This window comes from Arachis duranensis, chromosome 6 (genome assembly GCF_000817695.3).
Source record: "Arachis duranensis cultivar V14167 chromosome 6, aradu.V14167.gnm2.J7QH, whole genome shotgun sequence".
NCBI lineage: Eukaryota > Viridiplantae > Streptophyta > Magnoliopsida > Fabales > Fabaceae > Arachis > Arachis duranensis.
In genome coordinates this window covers 77,968,308-77,975,310 of record NC_029777.3, presented here as the reverse complement: position 1 = coordinate 77,975,310, position 7,003 = coordinate 77,968,308, and positions in this window count along the sequence as shown.

Sequence of the window (7,003 nt, the reverse complement as noted above, 5' to 3'; positions counted from 1 at the left end):
AAAGATTGAGTGGATATCTCTTGGATCCCTTAATCAGAATCTTCGTGGTATAAGCTAGAATTGATGGCGGCATTCAAGAGAATTTGGAAGGTCTAAACCTTGTCTGTGGTATTCTGAGTAGGATTCAAGGATTGAATGACTGTGACGAGCTTCAAACTCACGATTGTGGGGCGTTAGTCACAGACGCAAAAGAATCACTGGATTCTATTCCAACCTAATTGAGAACCGACAGATGATTAGCCATGCTGTGACAGAGCGCGTTGAACATTTTCACTGAGAGGACGGGACTGTAGCCATTGACAACGGTGATGCCCAACATACAGCTTGCCATGGAAAGGAGTAAGAAGGATTGGATGAAGACAGTAGAAAAGCAGAGAGACGGAAGGGACAAAGCATCTCCATATGCTCATCTGAAGTTCTCACCAATGAATTACATAAGTATCTCTATCTTTATTTTATGCTTTATTCATAAATCATCCATAACCATTTGAATCTGCCTGACTGAGATTTACAAGATGACCATAGCTTGCTTCATACCAACAATCTCCGTGGGATCGACCCTTACTCGCGTAAGGTTTATTACTTGGACGACCCAATGCACTTGCTGGTTAATTGTGCGAAGTTGTGACAAAGAGTTGAGATTGCAATTGAGCGTACCATGTTGATGGCGCCATTGATGATCACAATTTCGCGCACCATCGATACCGACTTCCGTGGGTTAGTTATTTCCTACTTCAACACGAATGCTTTATTTTCCTTGTTAATTGTTGCATTTGCATATTTGATTGCATGTTTGTTTGATTTTGTGCATATTTTACCACTACTTGGTTAAAGTAATAAGTTTTTTTTTCAAGACCCTATTTTATAGCATTTCAATAATTTAAATTGAAAAATTGTGTTAAACTTGTTTGAAGATTGTAATTTGGAACATGAATTATAGCTAAGAACACACAACCCGTGAGATTTAAGCTTAATTACATGGTTACATTATTTAACCATGATATTTTATTCTTGTGTGTTTCATTCTCTATGATTGCAATATTTGCATTGTTTCAGTCTATATGTCCATTGTTTAGTGTATTTACATGCATACATATGATCGAGGCCATCATTTGTTATTAGCTCACTTATCCCAAATAGCCTACCATTCCATTTACCTTAGTTAACCACTTTAAGCCTTTTAATCCCCATTTGTTCTATATTTTACCACATCACTAGCCTTAAGCGGAAAAACAATTACTTATCCCAATTGAATCTTTGGTTAGCTTAAGATAGTGTGTTAACTAAGTGTGGGAAACTGTGGGAACCTGGGTTAATGGAAATGTGTCATGTTTCTACTTTATGCGAATATTGGGAATTTGGGTGCATATTCATTATGGGTAGCTAGGCATGAATTTAGAGTTACATAGAGTGTGTGTGTGTTAGGTGAGATCTTAGGTTAGTCAAAGATTCATATTTTAGCTCACTTAGCCACACACATATCCTCACCCTTACCTTAGCCCCATTACAACCTTGAAAAGACCTCATGATGTTTGTATTGGTATACTAAATATTTGTTGATTGGTTAGATGAAGAACAAAGTTTTAGAAAACATGATTATAAAAGAGTAGAGTGAATTAACCCTAGACACTTGAGCGATTAGAGTGCATATACACTACCAGTGAGGGTTCAATGCTTGATTCTATGTTCCCTGCTTTTATGAGCTAGCTTCTTATAAGTTTACTTGTCTCTTATTGTGTGATTTGAATTAGTGGAATCCAATTTATGTTTGTCTTGGAGAATTTTTTTACTTTTAACCAAGTAGGTAAAAGCATTTTTGCATGTAGTTGCATTCATATAAATAGGTTGCATTTCATACATCATACCATTCCTCTTCACTCATATAGTCTCTCTTGAGCATAGCATGAGGACATGCTAATGTTTAAGTGTGGAGAGATTTGATTCACCACTATTTCCTGGTACATCTTGTGCTTAACTGAGTGGATTTTATCCACTATTCTCACACTTATTCATGTAAATCGCATGTTTTACATTTTCCTTCCTGATTTTGTGCTATGATTGAAAACATGCTTCTTTGGTCTTAATTCTGCTATGTTTAATCTTCTCTTATTACCATTCGATGCCTTGATATGTCTGTTAAGTGTTTTCAGAGATCACAGGGCAAGAATGGCTTAGAGGATGGAAAGGAAGCATGCAAAAGCGGAAGGAATACAAAAAGCTGAAGGAACTGCAAAGCTGTCAACCCTGATCTCTTCGCACTCAAACGATCATAACTTGAGCTACAGAGATCTAAATAAATCGGTTCTAGTTGCGTTGGAAAGCTAACATTCGGGGTTTCGTAACGATATATAATTTGTCATAGTGGCCATGCAGCTAGATGACGCGCACGTGCACTTGACGCGCACGCGAACATTCGCGAAAAGCCCATCGGCGCGCATGCGCAGCTGGCACGTACGCGCGACATGCGTGATGTACTACGACTATAGAAATCACTGGGGCAATATCTGGGCTATTTTTGACCTAGTTTTTGGCCTAGAAAACACAGATTAGAGGCTGAAGAGTGGGGAAATCATTCATTCATCAAACAACATTCCATAATTCATAATTTTGAGGTTTTAGATGTAGTTCCTAGAGAGAGAGGCTCTCCTCTCTCTTAGGTTTTAGGATTAGGATTTCTTCTTCTTCTCAATTCCAGGTTCAATGTTCTTTTAATTTAGTTTCTCTTTTATTTGTTTATGAACTCCATGTTAGATTTGATTTCTTTATTTGATACAATTTGAGGTATTTCATATTTATGATTTAAATTAGCTTTTTACACTCTTAGCTTTGGTTGAGTAATTAGAGATGCTTGAGTTATCAAACTCCTTTGTTGATTGATAATTGTTGTGTTTGCTAGTTGATTTGAATTCCAATAACTCTAGTCTTTCCTTGGGAATTGACTAGGGCTTGAGGAATCAAGTTTATTGATTCACTTGATATACCTTCATAGTTAGAGGTTGACCAAGTGGGAGCAACGAACAATTCTCATCATAATTGATAAGGATAACTAGGATAGGACATCCAGTTCTCATACCTTGCCAAAGAGATTTTCTAGTTAAGTTTATTCCTTTTGCCATTTACTATTCTTGCTTCTTATCTTAAAAACCCAAAAAATATACTTTTCCATAACCAATTATAAGCACACTTCCCTGCGATTCCTTTGAGACACGACCCGAGGTTTAAATACTTCGGTTATTACTTTTATTGGGTTTGCTTTAGTGACAAACAAGTTTTTATACGAAAAGATTCTTTACTGGTTTAGAAGCTATACTTTCATCGAGACTTTAATTGTGAAATTATAAACTACGCAAGGAATCCGTTCGTCAAAATGATGTACGTGCGCGCGCACATTCGCGAAAAGCCCATCGGCGCGCACGCGCACCTGGCACGTATGTGCGACATGTGTGACGTACTACGACTGCAGAAATCGCTGGGGGCAATTTCTGGGCTATTTTGACCCAGTTTTTGGGCCAGAGAACACAGATTAGAGGCTGAAGAGTGGGGGAATCATGAATTCATTCATTGATATCACATTCACATAATTTTAGGTTTTAGATGTAGTTCTCTAGAGAGAGAGGCTCTCTCCTCTCTCTTAGGTTTTAGGATTAGGATTTCTCTCCTACTTTTATTTGTTTTGGTATTCTAGTTTATTGATTTCCCTTGTTGATTACTTTAGTTTTTGAACTCCATGTTAGATTTGATTTCTCTAATGCAATTTGAGGTATTTCATATTTATGATTTTAATTTAGCTTTTTACATTCTTAGCTTGTGTTGAGTAATTGGAGACACTTGAGTTATCAAACTCCTTGTTGATTGAAAATTCGAATTCTTTGCTGATTGATTTGAATTCCCCTAACTCTAGTCTTTTCTTAGGAATTGACTAGGACCTGAGGAATCAAATTGATTTATCCACTTAACATACCTTCATAGTTAGAGGTTGACCAAGTGGGAGCAAAATCCAATTCTCATCACAATTGATAAGGATAACTAGGATAGGATGTCCAGTTCTTATACCTTGCAAGGGTTTTCATGATAATTAGTTTACTTCTTTGTCATTTACATTCCTTGTTCAAACCTTTCAAAAACCCAAAAAGATACTTTTCTCATAACCAATTATAAGCACACTTCCATGCAATTCTTTGAGAGATGACCCGAGGCTTAAATACTCCGGTTATTAATTTTTATTGGGTTTGCTTTAGTGACAAACAAGTTTTTGCACAGAGGGATTATTGTTAGTTTAGAAGCTATACTTACAACGTGATTACTTTTGTGAAATTCTTTACTAGCAAAAATCCGTTCGTCAAAATGGCTATACTACAACAAAAAATTGTAGTTATATATCTAAACCCAAAAAGATACTTTTCTCATAACCAATTATAAGCACACTTCCCTGCAATTCCTTGAGAGACGACCCGAGGTTTAAATACTTCGGTTATCAATTTTATTAGGGGTTTGTTACTTGTGACAACCAAAACTTTTTCATGAAAGGATTCTTTGTCAGTCTAGAAGCTATACTTTCAACGAGAACTTATTTGTGAAATTCTAGACCTCACAAAAATCCGTTCGTCAAAATGGCGCCATTGCCGGGAAATTGCAAATGTGTGCCTTATTATTGGTTATTGTAAATATTTGCTTTTTACTTGCTTATTTGTTTTCATTTTTAATTTTTATTAGCTACTATGAATTCTCACCCCTCTGGCTTTAAGTTTGGTTCTAATGTTGTTGTAAGGAATGAAAGCTATAATGAGAACAGGCATCAAGGTTGGAAGAATCAAAGATGGGAGGAGCCACAAGGATTTGATCAACCCTCTTGGCAACAACCCCCTCTAATGCGCTATAGCTAACAACCACTCTATGATGCATACCAAGATAATAGTTATGGTGGACCTCTTCGTGACAACCAACCTCCATTCCGAGGTGCGTACCAAGATGATAGATATGATGGACCCCCTTGTAGTTACCAACAAGCCCCACCATATGCCTATGACCCCCCTCCTCAACATAGGTTTGAACCATCAAACTCACAAGCCCTCTTCTACCAAACACCCTCATATGACCCTAACCCTTATCCACCTTATGAACCATGTATGGAACCACCCCAATTCCAACCCAATTACTCCCAAGAACCACCACCTCCATATACATCATGTCCATATCCATCAATCCAAGAGCCTTATGACCCTACTTATAATATCCAAGCAGAACAAGAGTCAAGGGATCGTCTCAAGAAGACACTGGATCAATTTTAAGCAGCCGTTCATCAATTGGAGCGAGTAGTAGGAGATTTAGCCTATTGGCATTTTGACACTTAAAGTGCTCCCATGCTACATGTGGAGAACTAATAAAAGAGCGTAGCATGAAGGAGACACTAGAAACTCCAATGGACAATGAGGAACATACCTTTGTATTGGAACAAGTGAAGGAAACCGTAATAGCTGAATAAGAGGAAGTGGTTGAAGACTTAGGAGATGCGGAACCTCCATGGGAAAATCCAGTCATAGAGCCTCCTTCCAAGATGTTTGATGTTGATGTTGAGGAGGGTGTACAACCTCCAAGGCATATCATGGTTGAAGACTTTGAAGAAGTTAATCAAGAGATGGAGATTAAAGAAGAAGAAGCACAATCACCCATGCCCTTGGTGAGCAATGAAGATGAGATTGAATTGGAGGAAAGCTACCAAGAGGAAGAGGTTGATATTGAAGAAGCTTGCAAGGAGGTGGAAGTTGTCAAAAAAGAGCACAAGGGAGTGGAGCTTGCAAGATCATTATAAACATCTCTTCCAAGGCCATTACCGTCCAACACAACATTCAAGTGGGTAAAATTCTTATCATTGACCTTTACTTTCCCACTTGAATATGGGCTACTAGAGACGGATGATCAACTTAGAGCTCTCTGTGGTTTTAAGAGTAAGAGGGAGATGGTCAGTGGGAAGAGTTGTCAAGCAAGGTTTAATATGGTTGTATGCTCCAAATTGAAATGTAAAGGTTAGTGTAGAGCTCAATTGAATGGGTCTAGGATGTTGTTTGGCCGCTTCAGTGAGAATTCAATTTGCTTGCCACCCAATTTGAGCTATGATGATCAACAAGAAGACGGGTGCAAAAGCAAGGTTTGGGACCCCGGAAATCATTCCAACAATCAATACTCTTGGGGCCTTGTCACTTGATTTAACTTGCTTGAAGGCTCTTTGCGCCTAGTTTGGGATCCCGGAGGCTATTGGAATTGCAAACATTGGTGGGGATTCCTGGAAGAGTTCAAGCATAAGCCACCCTGATAAAGGAGCTCACCACATGTCCAACTTAAGGACTTTAACTAAAAGTGTTAGGTGGGAGACAACCCACCATGGTATGATCGTTCCTTTTCATTCTTAGTTTTATTTTTATTTTTATTAGTGTTCATTCATTCATTCATTCTGCATCTTCACATGTATTCTACATATAAAAAAAAAAACAAAGAGGATCGATGCGCCAGCGCCTAGTGTGCGTTTGCGTCCATTGTGGATGAGAAATGGGTTAGATTGAACAGAGAGTGGCGCGGGAGCTGGGCATGAAACATGCCTTAGGCACAATCCCGCTGATGAGCGGATAATTTATACGCTTTTTGGCATTGTTTTTAGATAGTTTTTAGTAAGTTTGAGCTACTTTTAGGGATGTTTTCATTAGTTTTGATGTTAAATTCACATTTCTGGACTTTACTATGAGTTTGTGTGTTTTTCTGTGATTTCAGGTAAATTCTGGCTGAAATTGAGGGATTTGAGCAAAACTCTGAAGAAGGCTGACAAAAGGACTGCTGATGCTGTTGGAATCTGACCTCCCTGCACTCGAAATGGATTTTCTGGAGCTACAGAACTCCAATTGGCGCGCTCTCAACGGCGTTGGAAAGTAGACATCCAGGGATTTCCAGCAATATATAATAGTCCATACTTTATTCGAAGATTGACGACGTAACTTGGCGTTGAACGCCAAGT